The 25372-nt window shown below is 52.0% G+C and overlaps 1 pseudogene across 1 annotated transcript; it reads left to right on the top strand.

Annotated features, from left to right (window-relative positions):
• The first annotated feature begins 1042 nt into the window (after positions 1–1042).
• Positions 1043–24462, top strand: LOC311204221 (nischarin-like; annotated as a pseudogene). The gene is made up of 15 exons: positions 1043–1081; positions 1598–1646; positions 3182–3345; positions 4902–4997; positions 6503–6598; positions 7140–7292; positions 7863–7931; positions 8332–8521; positions 8722–8849; positions 9253–9366; positions 18069–18129; positions 18190–18268; positions 21092–21216; positions 22597–22798; positions 24453–24462. The product of its transcript is annotated as a nischarin-like (transcript).
• Positions 24463–25372: the final 910 nt, after the last annotated feature.

Genomic DNA, 25372 nt, shown 5'->3' with positions numbered 1-25372 from the left:
CTACAAGTGCTTTGCAGTCTTTGTGTTCCAGGGGAAAGCTGTGTCTGGCTTGGCAAAGAGCAGCAGTTGGATGTGACAGCAGTGTACAACCTTATTGTTGCTTTGGTGTTGAACAGGGGTGTGCAGTGATATGGGGGTGCTTACTTCCTTGCAGTGTCTTATACTTTGTCATCTTAGATTTGGTTTCTTAACTTCCAGATAGAAGCTTTTAAAAGAAAATAATTGAGTACCCAGAAGCTGCTGTTCAGAGACACCTGCAAACAATAGATTTCTGTGGGATTGGTGCATATAAGAGAGCGAAGACAGAGGCCTCTTGTAGGTCTGACAGAGGACTAGAGCTCCTTTTCTGTGGGCTACAATACTCCACGTCATGACCTTGTTTCGATTATAAAGGTAGGAAAATTCTGCTGTGTCCCCCAGATGATGAAGGGAACACAGAGCCTGGGTTTCAGTCAGATCTCTGCATGCCAGGTGAGTGTAACTGGCTTTATCCAATAACAGAACTGTTGGATTTTGTTCGGAATGCAGCTTCAAGCTGCTTCTCCAAACTGTTCATCCTCAGTGAGTGGGGTTTCAGTTATACTAAGAATGTGCTTGTCTGAAATGTTCACCTCATCAGATGAGCTGAACTGTGCTGCAGATGGCCCATGGATTTATTTCCTTGTCATGAATCATGAGGGGTTTGTCAGTGAAGTAAACTCCTCAAATACTCATTTCATGATGATCTGTAATGCCTGTTTGTCCTTTGCAGCTACCTTAAAATGAGATGTGTGTGCCTAAACTATCACAGTTTTTGTTCTTCTTGTGAGCCTTAGAGAGAGCTCTTGGAAGAGCTCAGAACTATTTCTGGACTTCTACAGAGCATTTGCCTTTTGTGAAGTATGGGAAATACCTGTACTGACCTTTGTGCTCCTTTAGATTTTAAAAGAACAATTTCCCACAGGGAGAATTTTCCAGGCTTTTTCTTTTCCTCCTGGAGCTGTCAGTGTGTAGAAAGGGGGTTGAGCACTGTGTAGGTCCAGAAGGGCAGAGAAGATAGAGGATGGTGAACAGGGACTTTGAATTCTTCTTCAGCAAGGAGGTTAAGTCCACAAGACTAATTTTTACAGATCTCTTCTTCCCTGTAGACTTGTTAATCTAAAGTTATCAGTGTATTAGTGATGCTCTAAAGGAAATGTTGAGTGCTTAATTGTCCTGGTTTTGGCCAGGACATTATTGCATTAGGTTAGTCTAATGTTCAAATTTGAAGAAAACTGTACTGGTAATAGTTTCTTTAAAACCAGGCTTTGTTTGGCATTGGGCTGATGATGGTCAGTAAGAATTGCTCTAGTTGCTGTTGCCCTTTTTGGAAACATGCAGCGTGTGATTATTTAAATGTAGTTCAGTATTTTCCATCTTGGAAACGAAAAACCTATGAAATGAAATAATTTGATGAAGTATTTTCAAGTTACAAAGAGAATCTATAAGATGTGATGACAGTTGATTTCTATTTTTAAAAGTCCTGTACCACAGCAAAAAAGGGAGACTTATTTTGGCCAAGGATGCACTTTGAACTGTAAGTGTGTAACACTTCATTGCAATGGTTTAATCTTTGCAGGAGATCAATGGGATCACTGCTGCACTGGCTGAAGAGCTCTTCCACAAAGGTAAAGAACCTGCAAGAATTTAACTGGGGATGGTTCCCTCCATGTGCATGCATGTGTATACCTGTGAGATTTAATCTCCAGACCATGAGATCTGAGCCTTTCACATCAGACCGAGACTTGTTCTTCCTCTTCACCTTTTTCTGCTGTTTGTGCTTTGATCCAAGCTGTATTTGAGGAGGAACTGTCACAGAAGCACAGCTGCTTTTGGAAATAAATCAGAAATTGATGAATTCCTTGGTATGTTTTAGTGCAACCAGTCAGGAAGTTTGTGTCATTTCAGTGAGCCTTGATAGAGTGTGTTGAATGCATCACTTCACCTGTCTTAATGTTGTTCTTCCAGAATTCAGGAAACATGAGACCTTCTGGTCAGTTAATGAAAGGATGTGCTTTTCTGAGGCTGACAGCTGACAATGAAATGCACTGCTGCAACATCTCTAAGTGGCTCACCAGGAGCAGGAGGCGTGTGAAATGATTAACCCATGCTGGCTTTGTTTTGAGGGACAGGAGGCTGAATGCTGTGCTGTGATTCTGGCTGGCTGAGGTGATAGGTGAAGCGTGGTTCAGATTGTTCTGGCACAAAATTAACTTCAGGTGAAGCCACTTCAGAGGGGGCACTCAGCAAATTGTGGAACACTTTAAGGAAGGTCCTGAAGAACTGTTCCCTGACTCTGTAGTGCCTGTAGCCTCACTAGTGCCAAAATCATTGATGTCTGACCGCTGTATGTGAGTGGAACCTTGTGGTGATGTGCAGCTGGACTCTGGGACTTGCTCCCACTGAAGCCAAAGGGAGTTTTACTCTTTGGAGAACTCTGCTTATCAGGAAAGCCGATGCTCTCCTGTCTGTCAGGTCAAACTGGTGTCCTTAAAAGGAAGAGGAGGAAGATGTTAATTCCACGTGTGCATGTATTCTGACTGCTGTAATCCACATTTGCTCTTGGGATGCTGTCAGAGGAGGCCTTTGGATGCTGTTTCCTAGTGTTCCTGGAAAGAAATGGGATTGTAAAAATGTTGCCAGATAATGCATTTCCTGCCCTGGGAGCTTGCTCTGGTGGTAGTGTGGTGAAAGTCCTCAGACTGTCCAAGAAAATGCTGCAGCTTTGCACATCAGCAGCTTAGCAAAGGATGTCAGGTTTGTCTGTTAGATGGTAGGTGCTGCTTTTTCTGGTTAGAATAAGTCTGAGCTGCTATTGAACTTAGGGATATCTCAAAGTTTAGCAATTTCTATGTTGTATAAATGAACTTTGGTTCCAGCCCTGTTAAGAGGGAAATTTGCCATTAGTTGCGTTGGGAGCTTAAGGCTTGAATGCAGAGAGTGCCTGTTTGAACACTTGGATTATTCTGGTGTTAAAGAAAATTTATCTGAATTCAGTGCTTCTAGTTTAGAAGCAAAAAGGACATTGTTTTGGTGCCTTAATCATGAGCTTAGAATATAAATGACAGAGATGAAATCGCTGACATTAGGTTTTGCAGGTACCATTTGCTCTTTGGTAACTGGGGCAGCGTTGTGTTCGATACCATCATCCTGTGTTTTTCAGGAGAGCAGCTCTGAATGGCTGGAGAAGTCTTCAACATCAGACCCTTGCAGCCATATGCTGTCACTCAACAGTTGCTGCAGGGGAAGCCTACGTGTGCTAATGGAGATGCCAAAACTGATCTGGGTCATATTCTAGATTTTACCTGTCGACTCCAGTATTTCAAGGTGAGCCATGTTTGCACAAGTACTGGCGGTGTTTCTGCCAGAGTGATGGGATTCTTGGCATGCTTCTGGAGCCTAGTTAGAATGCACAAGATCTTTACTGGCAGTAAACACCTGTAAGCATTTAGAGCTGGGTGTTAAACAGGTGCTTATTCTACCAACCTTCAACATAGTTCTCTAAGGAAGACGTTGATTCTGCCATGTGATGACATCTCTTCAGCGGTGCCCTCTAGGGTTTCTGTGACAGAGCCTTACTGGGTGCTGATAGGCAGGAAGGAGGCAGGAAATATTCATTTCAGCCTTGCATTCTTTGACAACACTATGGCTAGGCCAGTGCATACAGATGCATACATGCATGTGTGTGTAAGTCCTGTCCCCTTTCTCACCTTTAACTGTATTGGAAAGTTTAAAAAACCCCAAACCAAACTAACAAAACCATCAGTTTTAGAGATGAGTGGCCCAGAATTTCCAGGAAAAATGCCATTACAGAACAAATGTAAAATGGCCTCAGAGAACTTTTGTCTGGAACCAGTTTGATGTTTTGTTCTTCTACCAAATCAGTGAATTACAAAGACTTGTGCTGAGTAGCTTTTTTAACACTGCTTGCTACAGGTCAGTGTCTTTTCAGCCCTTTTATTACATGAAGAATTTCCTTGTAACTGTGTGGTATGTTCAAAGATGAAACGAAGCAGTGGTTTGGGTAAGGTGCACTGGAGGGCTTGGAAAGTTTAGAAAGCAAAACCACAGCTCTACTGTTATTCCTGTGGATCTTCAGTTGCCTTTGCCATCCTCTGTGTGTAGAACCTGTTGTTCAGAGGATTCTCTGGGTGGAGAAGAACATATGATTTAGAAAAATATTATATAGAGCATATTATTTAGAAAAATACTTGAGAGTTTCTGGCCCTTCTGAAAGCTTGTGTGTGGGAGCCTTCAGAGTTTATAAGATATATGTAAGACCAAAAAAAAAACCCCAAACCTTAAGAGATTTCTCCCAAAATTTTATTCACAGCAACCAGAACTGCAACCACCTGCCTTTTGCACTGGTGCCATGTGCTCTGGCCAGAATGCTATGGGCACATGGGAAAACTAGATGCCTTTTTATGAGATGGTCTAATGCTTTCTTCAAATCCATCTTGTCAGTGCCTTGGACTTCATCCCCTGGGCTGGAATTGAAGACAGTTCTGTCCTGGAGGATCCAGGTGTTTCAGGGAAGCTGGTTTAGTGAGTGCCACTCTGGCTTGATCAGCTGTGGATGAAGCCTTGCTCAGTCTTGTCTGTGGGATTTGAGTGCCCCATGTGCTACAAAATACAAGCACCAGGTGGCAGCTTAAGTTCAGTGCCTCAAGTTCAGAGCACTTAGCTGGAGTGTAACTGATGGTTTGGGTTTTCTCTGCTGAAGAGTTAATCTGCGAGTTTCCTGTATCATCCCGTGTTTGACAAAGGGGTTGGAGCTGTGGCTGTCCCAGCTGCTGTACTTGTGCTCTTGCCCGTGCACAGCTGTCTGAAGTGAGCACAGGTTGGGTTGTGTACACTGACTGTTCTTCCTTGTTGATGACCAGGTCACTGGAACAGGGGGACCTTTTGGAACCAGTAAGATTCAGGAGCATCTGTTGCCGTTTGACCTGTCAATTTTCAAATCTCTTCATCAAACAGAGGTACAACTGAGCTACTGCCTGTAATTTGAGGGGCTCTGTAAATGCCAGGTCTGGTGCATGTCTCTCAGGCTTGGTAATTGCTTTGCTTTGGCGCTGGGGTTGGGGCATGCAGTGTTCAGGAGGAGTGTTTCATTTGGGAAACAGTGTGGGGTTTTTCTCAGGACTTGGCAATACGGATGCCAGATGTAAATATTCAGAAGAGCTTGTGCATGTCTTCCCAAAGGATGTGTGTCATTTCCAGTGTATGCAGAAGCTACCCCAGGGTGGCTTTCTGTCCCTGTGAAGCTCCAACAGATGGGTTCTAATGGGAGCTCTTATTACAAAGTACTTCTTGTTTGGGAAGCAGCAGGGATTTCTGAATTGATGTGAATTTGCTTGAGAAGGTTCACTTGAGTGCAGCGCTTCTGGCTTGAGAATTTGCGGCATTTTTTCGTTGCTCTGCTCTCAGTGTGGATCACAGGGCTTCCACTGGGAGTGTTCAAAACCTCTTTCATCCCTTTCAGATCTTTCCAGAGTGGGAATGCCTGGTTGTGTCACACAGCCCTTACCCTGTGTTCCCTTCTGTTGGGTTCAGGACCTTTTGTTGGACATGCCTGCTGTCTCACTGATAGGAGAGGCTGTGCTGGTTCAGAGCTGCAGTGCAGTCCCCAAGTCAGGGACTTGCTGACATCTTAGCGTGGGAAGGAAACTTCAGTGGGCTGGTGCTGGGAGTGTGTCTAGCATGGATAATTTCAGGAGTAGCTTTGCTTAGTGTGGGGAGAATAAAAAAGGTTTTTGTTTTGAAGACTTTTGTGCCTGTGGGTTCCTGAAAACTTCTGGATGGGCTGGCAGCAGACCTGCATTTTCATCTCATCGTAACTGCTGCCCAAAACCAAACAGTGGTGATCTGGAGAGGTGCTTCCAGGGGCAGCAGGAGTTCTCTGGGAACTGGTTGTTGTTGCACAATGTGCCCAGAGAAGGACCCATTTGCTAGACAGAGGTTGAGTCACATTAAACTGCCGAAAAGACTTTTATAATGTCAAACTTAGTCTGTGTAATGAGCTCATTGGTGTATGAACTGCTGAGCTGGGCATCTCCCCTCCCCCGGACAGTTGTTGTTTATTCTTTGCAGTAAAGAAGGTGGGATACAGCAGTAACTGTGTTTGCAGGTCGAGCTGCACAGCTTGAGGTACCCACCTCTGCGGTTGGTGACAGTCAAACACTGCGCCCTGTTCAACTGCCTGGGCGGTTGAACCTGGGGGAATGCCCAGGGAGGGTAGAAAGTGCCTAGAGAAGATGTTTTGTGCAAAGAAATATTTGGGAATTAGTTTTTCTGTAGTTGTGCCCCTAATTTCTTGCTGTAGCTTTACCAAATGTTGGGCTGTCTGACCTGATAGTCCCAGATTTGAAGGCAGTGCTGTAACTACTTTCCGGACCGGGAGGGAATCCGTCCTTGAAGCTTTCAGTTGCCTCTGCTGTGTCCCGTGTTTGTTCTGCCATTTCTGACTGTCATGTTTTTCCAATAGCTCAGTCATTGTGGGGGGAAGCTTCTCAAAGGGCTGACCTCATCCAAACATGCTCTGGCCACAATGAGTGTTCGGTTTTCAGCAACATCGATGAAGGTGAGAGGGAGTTTCTGATGGGTGTTCGAAGCGTGTGCAAGAATCACGCCTGTGGTGGGGGAATCCCCATTTGGAGCCCTGGTCCTTTTCTGTCCTGCCTGTTGCAGGTTCTGCTCTTAAAGCTGGGAAGCAGAAAGGGTTTGCTGGCCTCTCAGAACAGACTTGAAGTGATGAGATGTGTCCCTTCACAGGGATGTTTCTGATGCTTTGATTGGAATGTGCTTCTGTTACTCCTCGAGAGCTGAATGCGTGTGGCTTCTTCTCTGGGCTGTGATTTGGCAAGGCTGTGAGGAGCGTACCTTTCACAGTCCCTCTCTTCCTTCCCATTCTCCAGCCTGGGTTGGCTGCCAGTGTTTGGGACTCCCTCCCTGTGGATCTAAAATAATTCTGACACACTCAGCTCCTGCTTTAAGACCTTTAATCTGGGTGATGATAAGGCTTAGGGATCTTTCTTTCATAAGGTCATTTGGATTGCTTGTGAAACAATGGGCTTTCACCGAAGATGCAGGTACCATATTTTTAGGGTGCTTGTCTTTAACAGGAAATCCTGGTGCCAGAGGCCTCTGAGTTTGATCAGTGGGAGCCAGAGGATGCAACTTCAAGCTGTCCAGTGACAGCAGTTATCCCAACTTGGAGAACATTAACAACCTTGGATATGAGTCACAACAGCATCTCTCAAATTGATGATTCAGTGGTAAGAAATCTTTCTTCATTTGTGTGTGGGGGGAAAGGATGGCTGGTCTTCTGTGGCACATGACTCAGCAGGGATTTTGCAATTTCTTCATGTATCTCTCTTCTGAAAGATTTCCCCTTGCACTGTCCGTGCTTGAGCTCCACAAGGTAATGATGTGGAGATCAATGCACTGCTCAACTTACTCTGATTTTTAGTTCTGTAATCTTTATCCAGGGTTCTGTGTAATACAGACAGGCCTGTTTGAGCTGGAAAGGCCTCTTAATGAGTTTGATCTGTAGTTAGTGGGGCTAAACTGGGGGCAACTTGCTTGTCTTCAGTGAGAACCCAGGTTTCAAATGCAAACGTGACCGTGCTCATCAGAGTATTCTGGTTCTCTCACGAGCAGGTGTCTGCACTCTGGCTGCACTAGAATGGGTGCAGAACGCTTTTTACTGCTGAAAGCTGAGAAGAGGGTCTGTGCCTTGGAAAGTTCCTGCCCTTTGCCTGTTAGTTGTTAGTTGGTTGGTGAAGGAAGTACAGCCAGGTTTCTAAGCTAAAACGCATTTAACATGTGCACCTTTTCCCTTCTAGAAATTAATTCCCAAGATCGAGTTCCTGGACCTGAGTCACAATGGGGTGTCTCTGGTAGAAAACTTACAGGTAAGGGATGCTTTTGAAGGTGATGTTTGCCAGCCTGCCCAGGATCTTCCAACACAGAATCCTTTTGCTAAAGGATTTTGCCACTCATCTAGCAGAGAAGAGTTTAAGCCCAAATAGCTTCCTAGCATCAAGCCCTCGTAAGGGTGCATTTCTTACTTGCCAACACCGACATGCAACACGTAGTTCTTCACTAAATTCAGTCGTTGCTGGCTGTGTCAATGGCTTGGGAAAAATAGAGTCGAGGAAGTTCCCTTTCCTGCAGGCTTAATCCTGTGTAATGAGCAAGTTCATGTTGTGTTTGTCAGCTGGGCAGCATCCAGCATGAGCAAATGGACAAGCCTTTGATATGGTTCAATTTTAGCAAATTGGTGTGTGACCTGGATTTTCTGTGCTCTCGTAGCATCTTTACAACCTTGTTCACCTGGACTTATCCTACAACAAGCTGACATCGCTCGAAGGTGTTCACACAAGACTGGGAAACATCAAAACTCTGAATCTAGCAGGAAATCAGCTGGAAAGGCTGTGTGGTCTTAACAAACTGTACTCTTTCTTTAGTCAACTTGGATCTGAGCAACAACAAAGTCAAACAGGTAACTACTGATTTTAGTGTCAGATTGCTTTAGAACACAAGTGATTTCTGTTAGAGGGTGAAAGTGCAAATAAAGTGGCTGGAGAGAATTTTTTTTCCTGGTTACTGTTTGTATGTAATTTAGTCAAGAAATGCTTAGACTGTGGTGGTGTTCTCATTTAGCCAATCTGTGTATTCATCCTTTTACTGAAAAACTTTCAGATTGATGAAGTAAAAAATACAGGAAACCTCCCGTGCTTAGAGAAGGTGGTGTTACCAGCAACCCACTGAGCATCATCCCTGACTATGGGACCAAAGTACTGGCTCAGTTTGGGGACAGGGCTTCAGAGGTATGTAAGAACAGCTTTTTCTTTCTAAAGCCTGGTAAGGAAAGTTGTGTGAATGCTCTACAAGCCTGAGGAGTTTTTAGTGGGGGTTGGAGTACATCTGTAGGGAATGGAACCATGTATACGCTGCTGGGTGTGCTCCTCAGATCTAAGGGAGAGCTTGCCCTGCTTTCACTGGGTAACAGGGTGTTCCTGTTGGAAGGTGCTTGTGCCAGTGGGGTGTGGAGCTTCCCAAGCCCTTCTGAGTTTGCATTCAAGTCATGAGGTCTGATGTGGTCATTACCTTGTTTACAGGGTTACAGACATGCACAGCATCTGCATCAAACTATTTATTTATGACATAAGTAACAATAAGTTACAGAGCTGCCTTGTTTTCTGTATTTCTGGATGTTTTGAACATTTTTAGGTCTGTCTGGATAACACTATCACCACAGAAAAGGAACCAGACACAGTGGAAGTGCTGAAAGCCATTCAGAAAGCCAAGGAGGTGAAACACAAACTGAGCAGCTCTGATAAAAAGGTGAGTTGGGTGCTGTGAGAGCAGAACGTGCTGGGTACAAAAGAAGCCTGTGAGTCCTCTCCAGATTGGCTTTGAGCAGAATTCCTTAAACTCACTTCTCATGGAAGTGTGTGCAGTGTTTGTGCTTTACTGCAGTGTGAGGTTTGAACATCACCTCTTTCTCCTATTTAGATTTCAATGCAGTTTCAGGATGTTCCTTTTTCTGCTGGCTTGGGCTAGAGGAAGTGGGAGGAAAAGAGAAAATGGCCTAATGGTACTCCTGCTAAAGGAGCTGCTTGCAGTGCACGGTGGGGCAGGCAGGAGGCACTTGAGGCTCTGACATCGCTCGGAGGGTGCTGGAACTGGTGGGAAGCAGAAAGTGGGGAGCGCCGAGTGTCAGAGCCTGTGGCTTGTGGTTTGCATGTGGGTGCCAGGCTGTGCGGAGAGCCGGGCCGGGGGTCAGGAGACGCCGGCAAGGCAGTGAGCTGGTTGAACTGGGCTCTGAGCTGTCACCAAGCGGCATCTCCCCCACGCCCGTGCCGCCCGTTTCCCCGGTGCCGGGTCAGGAGTGAGCGGGTAGTAACTCCCCGGCGAGGTGCGGCGCTTGGTCAGCTCTGCCCGGGGCTGGCCGGGCCCGCAGGCCGGGCTGGCCGGGCGCTGCCGCAGGGGCCTCGCTCGCGTCCCGCCGTTGCCACGGGAACGTGTGTGTCCGGTGCTTCATTGCCAGCGGCAGCAGCCCGGCTGGCAGCCACGCTCCGGCGTGTGAGTATCCCCACGCCCCCCGGGAGCGGGAGGGGGGAGATTCCGGTGCCAAGGCCGTGTTTTTGGGGCGGTGGCCGCGTTCCGGAGGTGCGGCCTCGGGAGGGGCGGGGGTGGGCGGAGCGCCGGGGCTGGGGGCGCTGACGTCGGGAGCTGTGGCTGTAAATTCACAGCACTGTGAAGCTCTGGCAGGCCCTTGGAAGGGAGCCTGGTCCGCCTTGCCCGCCTCGCCGTCAGCTGAGAGCTTGAGTTTATGAAAAGCAGGAAGGGGAAGGTGTAACACGAGGCTCCTGTTAATTATCTCTGCCGTGGTGGAGCTTTTACAATAAATTGTGGGATGGCAGTACCGAAGCGATAAAAAGACAAGAGGGGCTGGAGTATAAAGGTGCCAGGTGAGGCTTCCTGGGGAGCAAGGCTTGATTTAGAAAGCTCTCAGCCACTTAGTGGTGGGCTGCAGGGGCAAGAGATTAGTCCTGGAAATTCTGCTTCTCCTTTCCTGGCTCCCGTGAGATGCTGTTTATATGGTAATTACAGCTAAGCAGGTGATTTCTAAGCAAGAAACGTGGTCCTGCTACTTAAGCCTGAACAGGGCAAGATGATTTAGGTGAAGAAAAGTGTTCAGGAGCATCCTGGTTCTCCCAGCAAAGTGTAATAGAAAGGCAAATGAACCGGTTACTCTGGAGAGAGGTGCCTTATAGCTGCTGAAGGAGGAGGATTTCCTGTGTATAGTGAAGCAGGATTCAGCCACCTGTCCGCGCTCCTGCTAGAGGAGCTGCTTGCAGTGCACGGTGGGGCAGGCAGGAGGCACTTGAGGCTCTAACATCGCTCGGAGGGTGCTGGAACTGGTGGGAAGCAGAAAGTGGGAAGTGCTGAGTGTCAGAGCCTGTTGCTTGTGGTTTGCATGTGGGTGCCAGGCTGTGCGGAGAGCCGGGCCGGGGGTCAGGAGACGCCGGCAAGGCAGTGAGCTGGTTGAACTGGGCTCTGAGCTGTCACCAAGCGGCATCTCCCCCACGCCCGTGCCGCCGGTTTCCCCGGTGCCGGGTCAGGAGTGAGCGGGTAGTAACTCCCCGGCGAGGTGCGGCGCTGGGTCAGCTCTGCCCGGGGCTGGCCGGGCGCTGCCGCACGGGCCTCGCTCGCGTCCCGCCGTTGCCACGGGAACGTGTGTGTCCGGTGCTTCATTGCCAGCGGCAGCAGCCCGGCTGGTGGCCGCGCTCCGGTGTGTGAGTATCCCCACGCCCCCCGGGAGCGGGAGGGGGGAGATTCCGGTGCCCAAGGCCGTGTTTTTGGGGCGGTGGCCGCGTTCCGGAGGTGCGGCCTCGGGAGGGGCAGGGGCGGGCGGAGCGCCGGGGCTGGGGGCGCTGACGTCGGGAGCTGTGGCTGTAAATTCACAGCACTGTGAAGCTCTGGCAGGCCCTTGGAAGGGAGCCTGGTCCGCCTTGCCCACCTCGCCGCCAGCTGAGAGCTTGAGTTTATGAAAAGCAGGAAGGGGAAGGTGTAACACGAGGCTCCTGTTAATTATCTCTGCCGTGGTGGAGCTTTTACAATAAATTGTGGGATGGCAGTACCGAAGCGATAAAAAGACGAGAGGGGCTGGAGTATAAAAGTGCCAGGTGAGGCTTCCTGGGGAGCAAGGCTTGATTTAGAAAGCTCTCAGCCACTTAGTGGTGGGCTGAAGGGGCAAGAGATTAGTCCTGGAAATTCTGCTTCTCCTTTCCTGGCTGCCATGAGATGCTGTTTATATGGTAATTACAGCTAAGCAGGTGATTTCTAAGGAAGAAACGTGATCCTGCTACTTAAGCCTGAAGAGGGCAAGATGATTTAGGTGAAGAAAAGTGTTCAGGAGCATCCTGATTCTCCCTTTTAGCAGATCTCCTCTCTGGCTCTCCCAGCAAAGTGTAATAGAAAGGCAAATGAACCGGTTACTCTGGAGAGAGGTGCCTTATTGCTGCTGAAGGGGGAGCATTTAGTGTGTTCAGTGAAGCACGTTTCAGCCACCCGTCTGCGCTCCTGCAAGAGGAGCTGCTTGCAGTGTAGGGTGGGGCAGGCAGGAGGCACTTGAGGCTCTGACATCGCTTGGAGGGTGCTGGAGCTGGTGGGAAGCAGAACGTGGGGACTGCTGAGTGTCAGAGCCCGTTGCTTGCGGTTTGCATGTGGGTGCCAGGCTGTGCGGAGAGCCGGGCTGGGGGTCAGGAGATGCCGGCCAGGCAGCGAGCTGGTTGAACTGGGCTCTGAGCTGTCACCAAGCGGCATCTCCCCCGCGCCCGTGCCGCCGGTTTCCCCGGTCCCGGGTCAGGAGCGAGCGGGTAGTAACTCCCCGGCGAGGTGCGGCGCTGGGTCAGCTCTGCCCGGGGCTGGCCGGGCGCTGCCGCACGGGCCTCGCTCGCGTCCCGCCGTTGCCACGGGAACGTGTGTGTCCGGTGCTTCATTGCCAGCGGCAGCAGCCCGGCTGGTGGCCGCGCTCCGGCGTGTGAGTGTCCCCGCGCCCCCCGGGAGCGGGAGGGGGGGATAGCGGTGCCCAAGGCCGTGTTTTTGGGGCGGTGGCCGCGTTCCGGAGGTGCGGCCTCGGGAGGGGCGGGGGCGGGCGGAGCGCCGGGGCTGGGGGCTGGAGCGGTTCGGGTGCCTGGCACAGCGTGCCCGGTGGGGGTGTGGGGTGTGAGCTGGGTCCCGCCCGAACTGTGTCAGGCCGTGGTGCTCACCCTGCTGCCGGGTAGGCTTCCCTGCAAGGAGAGGCTCTGTTTGGGAGGGAGGGAGGGCGGGATTTCAGGGGGGAGGCTGCCTAAGGAGCCAAGGGGGGGCTCTGGTGCCGGGCTAGAGGAGGCGGCAGCATTTTGTGTCGGGGCCTGTCCCCTCCTGCTGCACCCCCCCTCCAGCTGCCCCGCTGTGCTCCCCATCAGAGCAGACTTCCCAGGCCAAGGTCTGCCCCCCCATGGGATGCAGCTGTGGCCGCATCCAGGCCCTGGGGCAGGAGTGGAGGGGATGGAGGCTGCTGGTGCTGCCCTCCTCTTCTTGTTCACGGGCTTTTGGGTGTTTGGACCTTAAACCTCAGTGTTGCAACGTGTAAATGAGGGTGTCAGTGCCTGAAGGGTGGGGAGGAACTGGGTGACGTGTCTGTGACACCTCAGGGTTACTGCAGTCCTGGAGGAGGACAGCAGTAAGCCAGGAAATAGGGCCCGTTGTCTGTTCTGGCAGCCAGGAATGTGTGTGTGTGCTGGGTAAGTGGGTATGAGGCTGGAGCCTGCCGAGGTGAGGCTGGGGGTGATGCTCCTGCCGCTGCTTTTGGCTGTTTGCCTGTCTCCAGTTTGGCATCTTTTAAATTCAACTGCTGTTGGTTTTGCCAGAGATTCAAACCCCCTTGTGAGAACTGGGCAGGGATGCGCAGAACTCTTGTTGAGAAGGTGTTTGCAGGTTGAGATTAAAAGATTTTGACTTGGATTGGGGTTTGTGGGAGCATTTTGGGTGAGCTGGGTGATAGCAGAGCTCTGTGGGTGACAGCAGTGGTCAGGATGTGGACACAGCACAGCTGTGCACCGTGAATTGATGCCACAGAAGCTGGGATGTGGTTCAGAAAGGGAGAGAGGATGGCTTTCAGGGATGCTGGCAGTGCCCCATGTTCCAGCTTGGGTGTGTGGTTCAAGGGTAGATGACCAAATCCTTGTGTGGCAGCAGAGCCGTGGCTGCTGTGCACATGCCTGAAGCCCCTGGGCAGCGCGGACTTGTTCGCCTCGTGCTTTTAGCTGCAGGCTGCTGTGGGTCCAAGCGTTTGCTTTGGGTAGGGTAAGATACTGCCCGTGGAAACAGCCTGATAGCCTGTGTCTGCCTATGAGTTCCATGAGCTTTGGCTCAGATCTTGACAGGAGCCACTACAGAATGGCAGCGCTTCGCTGTGTGTGATGGAGATGGAGAGGTGGTTGTCAGGCTGGTGACTGGGCCATGGACCTAAAAGCCGGCCATGGACTGGTCAACCCGCATTCCTTGTGGGGGGTGGGGGGGTGCTGGAGAAGAACTGCCGTTAGGATCAAGTCTTTAGCAGCCCTGCCTGCATAGACGTGGTGTTCATGTTTGAGCTCATTGCTGTTGTTCCTTTAATGGCTTCGTGGTTTTCTTTCTGCTGTTACAGCCTCGAATGCCTGTAGAGAGCCTCGAGTGTGAGTGTTAATAAGTGAAAATTAGGGCCCTTGTTCTCCTGGGAGAAATGCTCTTGGGGGCTGTGGGAATTTCATGCCTGGAAGGAGTCATATTTGCTGGATAATTTCTGTAGCTCAAACCAACCGACTGAGCCTGGAGACTCTAGTTCTTCATCAGAGCATTGAACTCCGTGCTGCGTTAGTTAGAAACAGGACAAAGCTCCTGGCACGGAGGGTGCGCGTTGGGCTGGCGAAGTGGGAAGGGGTCTGGTCTGATCTTGTTCACGCTCGGGGCAGCCGCGGTCCCCGGGCTGGAGGTTGGTGTAATAACCCTGAGCAGGTGATAAGGTCGGGCACAAAGTCGCCTGGGGTCAGCTCCTCTTCCTGGATTTTCAAAGTCCCATTGTTGCTCCTTCCAGATTAGCTGAGACATGGCTACCAAAAACGTTCGTCGATCTAGTGAGCTTTCTACAATATTACAACGGAGAGTAGTAACAGCTCCAAAGAAGAAGTATGTCACTGTAAGTACCTGCTGTGGCCAGATAGGAGCTGTGATGAGGCTGGAAACCTGCCCTGCATCCCTCCTCTGCCTGCCCCTCCTGTTTAGCCACACTGTGAAGGTACACACCACCACCCCATCTCTTTGGTGCCATACTTGTGTTGGAGGTGGCCATCAAGGTGCGGTGGGAGATGGAGTGTGGGCTGAAAGTCCCGAGTCTTGTCTGAATGTGCTGCTGGAACCCAGTTAACGGGATGTCCTGGGCAGTGCACTGGAGTAGCTGAAGCATTGGGGTGCTTCTACCCATCCTCTTGGTGAGGGCAGCAGTATCTTCTGTCATGGAAGCTTCCTTGCAGGCGCTGCTCTGACCATCCCTGTCCTCCCAGCAGCTGGGGATGTGGTGGGGCTGCTCAGACTCTGCCTGAAGACTTGAGAGATGTGTCCAGTCCCAGCTAGAATGGGGTCCAAACCAGTTTTGTCATGTGTGTCATCCTGGGTTGAGTGCAGATCCAGCCCTTGAAACAGCTGTGGAGTTGGGGCAGTTCCTCCTCCCCATCCATGAACGTGGGGCAGTTCCTCCTCCCCATCCATGAATGTGCCTTTTGCTGGCCAAGGTTCCCTTTCCTGGAGGTAACCTCATGGAGGTGGTATCTCTGTATGCTTCTGTGGAGGGGGCTGTGAGGCCAGAACAGAGAGAAAACAAGGGCTAATTAAAAAGATAACTAAAACTTGGACCCAGCCAGCTCCACCTCGGTCTTGGCACAGCGCTGCTTTTCTGCTCTCCTGTGATTCAGCCGGCAGTGACATCTCCACACGCCGGCTGGTTGTGAGCATTGTGCGAGGATGGAGTTAGGGGGTTTCTGATGACTCCTCCCCACTCCTTTCAAAGGTCACTGCCTGAATCCTGCAAAGCTAAAGGGGAAACAAATGCCCAAAGAGCAGAAATCCTCAAAGGTGTCACATCAGAGGACGAAGGAGAAGCGCAGGGGACAGAGCCGCTTGGTCAGAGCGCGTGTTCCGCTCTCCATCATTCAGTGACTGATGTTAAATATTTCAGCGGGGAACTTTGGGGACTTCCAGGACTATCCTAGTGGCTGTGGTGACAAATGGTTTATCAGTGGCGCTTGAACAAGAAAAGCCTTTCTGAAGAGAGGTGTTTCTGCAGCTCTTGTTGGTGTTTTGTGTTTCAGTGGACACCCTCTGCCTTCCTGGAGAAGTCTGTCACCAAGGCGCAGAGGATGGCCAGCACCCAGGAGCTGAGGTGGTCCCGGATTCTCCCGCCTCTAGATGTGAGTGAAAGCTCCTGTGATGAGGTAGACCTTTTCCTGCCCTTTTCCTTGCCCTTTGATGTGATGTTTGAAGGAGGTGTGTGCTGGTGGCAGGCTTTCCCCCAGCTTCTCTAAATACCTCGGTGACAAGGTCCTGCTGTCCTTTGAAACCGCTGCTGCTGGACGAGTTCCTTCTGTTGGGGAAAAGGGAAAACATATTTCCCCCCGGGATGATGTTGAAGCAACATCTGGTGCTAATCCAGGATCAATAACCCCCGACCAAGTTCTGCTGGAGTTGAGTTGCTATCACCAAAGGGATGGTACTGGGGGAAGGCTGGGGTGGGACACAAGGGCAGGAGCTTGCCATTTTCCATCCTCCCTCTGAACTAACCTCCTCCTTCCTTGCTTTGGTGTAGTCACAGCAAACCCTCAGGGCCGTGACACCCTCAGCAGTGGCAGAGTGGACCTTGGAAGGCCGTAGACCCTGCGGTACCTGCTCAGGGCTTAATGAAGCCGATTTGTTAATGCTTTGGCTTGGAAGGAGGAGCGTGAGCCTTCAGAAGGGTGTGAGGGTTGCAGGCTTCAGGGTCTTGCCAGGGAAGTCCCCATGGGCAGAGTGGGGGGGATGTGTTTTATCTGGAGTAACACTTGCTTGGATGGGTGCTTAAAGCTGCTGCTTCCACAGGACCAGTGGGTATGACACCACCCAGACAGGAGGTTACTGGGGGGGACAGTGAGAGACCCGTAAGGAACGGGTGAGGGATGGCCTGGGACAGCACGGGAGGTTGGGAACGTGTCAGATGAGTGCAGGCAGAACTGGCAGCGAGCTGCAGCTACTGGCTGCAGTGTCACCATGGTGTCTGGGGACAAGTGGGAGACCTGCCTCTGTCTTTCGGGTGGGCACAGTGCAGCTGGAAGAGGGGAGACGAGGCTGGGAGGACTTATCTCTGAGGAATGCCTCTGCCTGGGGGACAGGGCAATGGCTGTCTGGCTCCTTGCTGAACCAGCCCAGGGCTGAGAATAGCATGCTTGGCTCTGGTAGGGCTGTCCCCGTGCCTCCCGCCTGTGGGCCTGAGAGCACCAGCTTCAGGAAGGCACCCAGTCCCTTCTGGAAACTTCAGAGGCATTAGCAAGGCATCGGCTGTGCCACAGTGTGCAGCAGAGAGAGCAGAGCTGTCCCCTGCCTCCCCCAGGGCTGGGCTGAGGTGAAAGGGAAGTCAGAGGTTAGATGTGCAGCGAGAGCTCTCAGGGCCTGGGAGGAGCTGGAAGAGGCTGCGCCGAGGGCAGGGCTGGAATTGTTGGTGCCCTTCAGTACCTGTCAGGAATCTCTCAGGAATAGCTTGGGTATGGAGCAGAGCCGGCTCGGGGCTGGGGAGGTGGATCAGCTTTGGGAGGATGGGTGTCCCCAGCCTTGTCCTTGCGATGCTGTGGAAAGGGGTGGGAAATCTCTGCCTCCCTTGATGTTAAAACAGTCATCTCGGTAAGGAGTTGTGAGGGCCTGGGACAGGCTGCCAGGGAGGGGGTTGAGTCACCGTCCCTGGGTGTGTTTGAAAAAAGGGCAGATCAGGTACTATGGGATATGGTTTAGCACAGGACAGGATCAGTTGGACTCGATGATCTTAAAGGTCTTCTCCAACCTTGTGATTCTGTGATTTCACCAATGGCTGGTGGCAAAGTCCATCCAACAGTGTACCTGAGCATCCCCCACCAAGCTTCAAGTGGGGTCACTGGGATGGAGTTGGTGCCGCGGCATAACCGGGTGCGGAGCGGTGCTGGAAGCAGGTCCTTGATCTGCTGCAATCCCTTCCGTGGGATTACTCTGTTGTGGTGCTTCGGCATCAAGCTATCAGGTGACTTGGTCTGGTTCTGCCAGCTCACTGAGGAGGCAGCTGGATCAGCAGGGCGGTTTCCTCTCTGCAGGGTACCAGCCCTGTCCCAGTGGTGCTGCTGGAGGGAAAGGTCGTTACAGAAAGAAGTGCTGTTCCATTCCCAAAGGCTCCTGTTAGTGGTGGGAAGCAGCGGTTTTCCTTCCGCCGGGGACTGAACGTACCGTGATTTGTTCCTTCCCCTCAGGATTACTCCCAGCCGATCACCTGTGTCACAGACAGGGGACACTTCATTGTGCGGATCCGAGGTATTGGTGCCCGGGCGGTCCTGGGCTTCCCCCTCCACCTGGACTTCTCCACCTGTCCAGTCAAGTACAGCAGCCAGAAGACTCTGCTGGTTCGCAACATTGGTAACCGGGAGGCCCGCTACTCCATCAGCACTCAGAGGTAAGGGACCTCATTTCATTTGCCCAACAAAAGGTGTGTGGGGGTGTTTTTCTTCTCGAGCTCTAGAGCAGCAAGTTTTACTGCCAGGAGCTTGCTCCGACACGGGCTTCCCCCAGAGTCACAGTGTCCTTCAGGTGTCCCCAGGCACTGCAGCGTGGGATCCTCCACAGCTATAGATGGGATCTCTGCTCCCTGCCATCCATGAGCTGCAGGGGGACAGCCTGCTTCACCATGGTCTTCCCCACAGACTGCAGGGGAATCTTTCTCTGTGGTGCCTGAAACACCTCATCATCCCTCCCTGCTCCTTCTTCCCTGGCCTTGGTGTCTGCACAGTTCCTCACATCATCTCACTCCTGTCTCTGGGGGCAAAAAGCAGCTTCTTGGTGGTTTTTTTCCCTCTAACTGTGATTCTGAGGCACTGTGACCATCCCTGATGGGCTCGGCCTTGGTCAGCAGCAACTCCAGCCTTGAGTTGGCTGGGGTTTGCTCCGTGGGGCTTCAGAGAGCTTCTGGTTGCTTCTTGCAGAAGCCACCCCTGCAGATCTCCCCCTTCTCCAGCAGAACCCAGCCATGCAAAGCCACAACACAGGTACAGGCACATGTGAGAGAGGAGGAGGACAGCAGTGGGGTAGAAGGGAATGAGAGATTCATCTGAGCATGTAGAGGCCAGCTGATGGGCCTGTATCCTCTATGTTTTATCTGTGCAGGTTGAACTTCTGGTTTAGTTGATGCAACTTCTCTTTTCTGGCCTGAGCAAACTCAGGCTCTTGCCCATTCACAAACCAGCTCAGGTGCCACCATTCCCCAATCTGCTGTCCTGCTTGTGCCACTTGTCTTTGCCTCCCCTCTCTGGGTTCCCTTCCCTGGCACCAAGCGTAGAACTTTCTGCTCTCCCCATTAGGGTGCTTTTGCAGCCCGTCTCCCATCCTTAACTGTTCCTCACAGTACTGAGAGCTCAGCTCGTGCATCTGGTCACATCCTGGTGATGTTCCCTGCCCGGTCATCGTTTGTCCGAGGACTTGGCTGTTTTCTGTTCTGCTTTTTGCTCCAGAGAGGAGCTTGTCAGTGAATGTGTGGGGCCAATTTAGCATCTTCGATAGCTTCCAGAAAACGTGGTCGCATTTTGGCCATGATTTGACTGCTTTTTCATGAAAAAACCCCAGCCAGCCCCCCCAGCACTGCCCATTCTTCAGTGTGCTCTGTGCCTGCCCTCCCTGCGCAGCAGGGCCGTGCCCAGCCCCTAACCGCAGCGCTTGGGAATAAAAATCCCAGGAGGCTAAATCCAGTAAGTCTCTTCCCATTGCTCTTGTGGTTCAGGCAGGAGAATGAGTTTCTTCTCCGTGACATTGGCAGAGAGAAATGTCATTCCAATAGGTTTAAGATGAAAATGGTGTCTGGGAGCAGACAAGGCGCAGCGCTGCCTTTTCCTGCGGCGATGGACGTTGTGCTCTGCCGTGCTCCAGGGACAGAGAGGGTCGGTCTGGGATTAGATCCCTCTAGGAGTGTCCCCACCCAGCTCGGAAAGCTCGGGAGATGATCCTCCAAGGCAGAACGCTCAGGGATCCCCTGTGGTACCCATACACTACAGGGAGGTGTGGGGATGCACAAAGACCACCCGAGGTTATGAAATTAGGGCTGAGGTGCAGGAAAAGGGGGGAAGGGAAGGTTGGGCTTGGGAGGTGCTGAGTGTACCTGGGATTTTTCAGTGCAGTCTCGGATGCTTTGTCCTGAGGGACTGGGTTTGCTGGGATGGTTATGCTGCTTGACTTTGGCTGTTACACTGCTGCCAAAAAGTAGCATGTGCAAACATTAAGCCTTTGGGGCTGGAGGTAGCTTTTAATGAACTAGGTTCTCCCAAACTCAACTGGTTTTAGGATGCCAATTAAGGCAGCAGTAGACCAAAGAAAGCTTGGCTGTTAGAAGATGAAGGTAGCCCGGGACTCGCAGTATAGTGCAGCCTCCTTGCACGCTGCGTTTACTGAGCATGTGGGTGCAGGAGAGAAGCCAACGTGGTGCTTTGAGGGCCTGTGTCACAGACTTGCCAGCTTCTTTCACTTGTCAGCTGCCTTTCTGCATTATGTCAGGAGTATGATGGCCCTTGGTATCCTCGTGGGACATAATTTGAGCCCACCTCTGTCAAGATGGGGAAGCTTGACCCCTGGTGAGAGTAAGCAAGCCCTAAATACCAAGGTAGAGAATTATCAGAGTGCTTTCAGGTCTAGTGTTGCTCTCTTGCTGAAGGGCCGTAATGGGCAAGATCTCAGCAGGTCCTGGTGTGAAGGGGTCTCCTGGGTTGGTGTGCCTAGATGAGGGTATAGGATCTGGGGAGTGCAAGGTGCCGCTGGGAGATCAGGACCTGCGAAACTTCAGACATTGTGCAACAAAGCAAGCGTACAGCTGGATGTAGTAAAAGCATGCCAGAAGAAAAGGAGCTATTAACCCCCCCTCCAAACCTTCTCTCCTGTCTTTCAGGAGTAGCAGGTTTCTAGGTGGCAGAAAAAACCCTGATTCCCAGGGACATCAGGGTCAAGCTGTGCATGCAAACACCTCTTACCTGCTCTGGGCTCTTCAAAACCCATTCTCTGATGGTATGGTCCGGACTGGAGCCTGGATGCAGAATCTGGGGAGGATGAAGTCATTTCATACCCTCTGGACTTTGGAGAGCGAGGGTAGCCAGCCGTGTTTCTGACCCCCTGTGTTCTGGGTTGCTGCTGCCAGCTGCTTGTTTGCTCCTCACACAAGCGAGCTGCCGGGAACTAGAGTGCAAAAGAGCCCCCAGAGCTCCCACCACAGTCCTGATGAGTGTGTGTGTCTCTGTTGCAGCCCTTTCTCTGTCGATCGCTCCATCGGTACGCTCGGCATCGGTGAGGCCATGCAAGTAAGAGTGGACTTCCACCCGCTGAAGTCTGGGGATTATTGCGGTTCCCTGATAGTTCACTACGACACAGGTGAGTGTCCTATCTGCAGGTCTGCGTCCTTCAAAGCAGAACAAGGCTGAACTTCCTTTGCAATCTACTTGTAAACCCTTCTGTTTCAAAACCTCTGTGTATTTTGGTGCTTAGAAGGGCAAAGGCTGAGTCTGTCCTTATTCTGTCTGTCTGGTGTCCTGGCCCATCCCTGGGCGTTCCCTGCTGTCAGCACGGTGGCCACCACCCCACACCCCTGTGACAGTCATCTGCCATCATTGCCTATTGTCCCAAGCACCCAAATTCCCTTGCTGGGTGCTATCCCCCAGCTTTACCTCCAAGAAAAGTGAAAACCAGCTGGTGTTTTGGGGCTGTTAGAGTGCATCCCCCTCAACAGGAAGGATAATGCTTTGGGAATCTGTTTTCCTGGGAGCTGCTGGGTGGAGGAAGGATGAATCTCGAATCTGGGTGACCGCGTGCGTACGCGCGTGTGATGTTCCATTCTGAACCAGTGCTGGATTTGGTCCTGTAAGCGTAACGTGTCTGTGGGGGGTGTGTCTCTATGGGATGCTGTCACATGCCCACTGTCCCTTACACACCTCTGTCCCATATGCCGCTTCCCCGTGGTCTTGCTCCAGCCCCTTTTTCTACGCCGCCCTCTAAATCCCACTCTTGACAACATCAGGACTAAAGCAGCCAGGACGTGGGGTTCCTGGGATTTGTCAGGAAGAGACAGGTAGGAAATCTTTACGAGGGTCCGAGGTGCCACCGAAGTGCCATCAGCTTCATAAGTGGCTTTAAGAACAAGTTGAGGGGGGGAAAACTCAAGGAGAAGGTGAGATGTTAAACAGCTTCTGTCAGGATCTTCGTGGCTTGCTTGGAAAACCTGAGTCTTGTTCTCACTGAAGCAGCTGGTTCCTCCACAGCTTACATGGGGTTGGGTTTCTGCAGTGATGCTTAATGTTTGCTGCAACTGGGACAAGCCTGTCCCTGTCCCTGCTTGAGCAAATGTAGAGGAAGTCACAGTTCTCCCTCTGCCCGATACTGGGTGGATTGAAGTGGCAGCTCTTCAGACTGTCGTGATCCAGGAGTACGGGCACTGCTTCTACAACACAGGGAAGCTCTTGTCTGCATCCCATCCTGCCATGGGCTGTCGCTTTGCTCCTTCCTCTGCCACCTTCTTTTCTGGCCCACACCCTGCAGGCATCTTTGGGGGGGGATCAGTGAGAGACTGGGAGAGACTTGACACTTGTGGTGGGCCTGGAGGAGATGCCGTGTGAGCTGTGGCTGAGGTGGGACTCCCCTGGGAATGAGGGGTAATAAAAGCTGTAGCCCTTTCTTCTGTGACCTGAGGCTCGCTGCGTTCCTCGTACTTCCATCGGCAAGTGAGAGGAGTAAAGAGTCCCCTTTGCTTTCTTCCAGGTGAAGACATGAACACACACCTTCATGGAGTGGCTGTAGACGTCAACATCTGTCTGGATGAGGAGCCTGTGACCATTGAGAAGACCTACCTCACGCTGTCGAAGCGCAGATGCGTGGCCATCCACAACCGCAGTGACATCATCGCCCGCTTCCAGTGGAAGGCTTGTGGCACGCAGGAGGAGGAGGATCAGCGGGAGAGAAGGTCCGTTTCAAAGATGCCTTTGGTTAGGTACCCTGCCCAAGGGGAACGCTACCGTATGGCCTCAAGGGGGGTTGGTGCTTTTAGGACAAGTCAGCCATCCACAGCATCAGGGTGGGTGTCCCTGGGCTTTAGGGTAATGGAGCTGGGTGCTTCCCATCCCAGTTCCATCCACCCTGTGGCTGAGGGTGATGTTTTGGGGAGGAAAGCTTGATTGCAGTGAGTGGATTTCCTCTGAGAGCGAGCTCTGGTGTTTGTGGGAGCTGCAGACTGCTGAGAGCCAGTGGCTCCCGGGCTGCAGAGAGTCTGTGAAGCTTCATTGGCCCAGGAGGATGAGGCCATCTCCTGAATAGGTTTGGGCTGTCCAGGTTTCCAGCACGGGGTGTTTCTGCCTTTCCTTCAAGCCTGGGGAGAGTTTGTAGGTGGAAGGGTCTGCAGGGAAGGAAGGTAGGGCAGCATGGGCCTTGGAAGTGCATTTGGGCTTCAGAACCCCCTGTCTTCATGGTGGTGAGAGATGGGGCTGGATCTTCAAAGGACGTCTTTGGGGAAGCTTTGAAAGGCCTCTCTCAGGTGGCAGAGACACACTCTGGTGGAGGCGGGGTGGGGAGCAGAGGGGATGTGGTTGTTCCTTACACCTGCGGGTCTGAAAGGGAAGAGAAGACAGTGATGCTGGGAACCTGCAGCCCAGAGCAGGGGTCTGATGCCCTGCCTGGTGATACGCTGCCCTGGTGCTCCTCATCCTCCTCTGCCTCCCCTGAGCATCCTAGGGGTAGGAGAAGCCAGTTTGAGGATGGAGGTGGATTCCCCATTGGTTGTGGCAGCAGCTTTGAGCTAGGTCGCTCTCCTGAGGGCTGCTCACTTGTGTAAGACCCCAGGACGCAAGATCACCTTTCCCGCCTCCTCTTCTGCAGCATCCCCGACCAGAGTGCCAAGGTGCAAGGAGAATCCCTGCTTTCCTCCAACGGGATCTTCAGCATTGAGCCAGCGGTAAGTGAGAGCTTTGAAAGCTCCCTTTCTCTTCTTCCTCCTCCTCTTCCTCCCTGAATGAGGTCACTCAGCAGATCCCTGCTTGATGTGCTGGGAGGAAACATTGGGTTTCTGGTGGGGCCGGGAGAGCTGGCGGCAAAAAGCGTTTCCCAACTCGTGATGGGCACCGGGAGCCTAAAGCTGGGCTTTGCTCCCAGGGCTATAAATGAAGAGCTGCCCAAGTGTCCTGACCACGTTCAGAGGGATGGAGCCTTACATGTAAAGGCACACCTTGCACAGGGCTAACGCAGGGTGTGGGACCATGTCAGTTGAGATGCTGACCCGAAGAGCGAAGCGCTCCTCTGTGGGAAGGAGGGCAAATTCAGCCCCCGGAACTTTGTCACTGTGAGGGTGATGGAGCCCTGGAACAGGCTGCCCAGAGAGGCTGGGGAGTCTCCTTCTCTGGAGACATTGAAGCCCCCCTGGATGCGTTCCTGTGGGATTTAGTCTGAGTGACCCTGCTCTGGCAGGGGGTGGGACTGGATGAGCTTTCGAGGTCCCTTTCAGCTCCTAACGGTCTGTGAGTCCGTGACTGGCCGGCACCTCTGAAGCGATCCTGCTGGACTCGCTGGAGTGTGAGCTGGGCTGGTTGCTCCGCTATAGCCCTAATTTAAGAAAATGCCTCTCCCAGGTGCCAGTAAAGGTCAGGGACTTGGAAAGTTTTTCGCAGCTGCTTCCAAACTCCCTTATAAATATTGTTGATCAGTGTCACTGGCTCTTTGCTCTGCCCTGGTGCTCTAAATATCGGCTCATGGGGCCACGGTTGGAACGAAGGGATGTGACGTTTGAAGATAAATGGTTTGCTGTCTGCTTCTGTTTTAGGAGGGAGAGATTTGGCCAAATTGTTCAGCTGAAATTAGTGTGACCTTTAAGCCTGAAGAAGCCAGAGTGTATCAACAAAAGTTCTACTGCGACATCTCAGGTACGGCTCCTGTCCCCTCCTGCTCTTGCCCGTGGTGGGGAGGAGCCTGGCTGAGGTATTATGGTGGGAATTTGGGGAGTTGCTTCTCCCTAGACATCCTAAAGCCCTGTGGTGGTTAGATGCTGCTGCAGGTGGCGAGCCCTGGAGCACCCAGGTGTGGAGCTGAGCTGTATGTTGGGTGCAGGTGGTGCTGAGCTGCATCAGTATAAAGAGCAGATTTTTGTCTTGGGTTGTGTTTTCCTGAGCTTTACACCTTCCTTGAGTGGATTTCAAAGCTCATCTTAGCACATGGGAAGAGATTCAGAGGTGGCGTTGGAAACTCAGCATCACCCCAAATCCTGTGTTCAGTTTGGGCACCTGACTCCAAGAAGGACATGGAGGTCCTGGAGCGTGTCTAGAGAAGGGCAGTGGGGCTGGGGAAGGGGCTGGAGGGCAAATCCTCTGAGGAGCGGCTGAGGGAGCTGGGGGTGTTCAGCCTGGAGAAGAGGAGGCGGAGGGGAGACGTTATTGCTCTCTCTAGCTCCCTGAAAGGAGGCTGTGGGGAGCTGGGGCTCAGCCTCTTCTCACAGCTAAGTAGCGAGAGGACGAGAGGGAATGGCTGCAAGTTGTGCCAGGGGAGGTTCGGGTTA

This window comes from Gallinula chloropus (assembly GCF_964237585.1).
Source record: "Gallinula chloropus genome assembly, contig: HAP1_SCAFFOLD_40, whole genome shotgun sequence".
NCBI classification, from domain to species: domain Eukaryota; kingdom Metazoa; phylum Chordata; class Aves; order Gruiformes; family Rallidae; genus Gallinula; species Gallinula chloropus.
The sequence above is the reverse complement of the archived record's forward strand: the minus strand, read 5'-3'. Positions and strand labels throughout refer to the sequence as shown.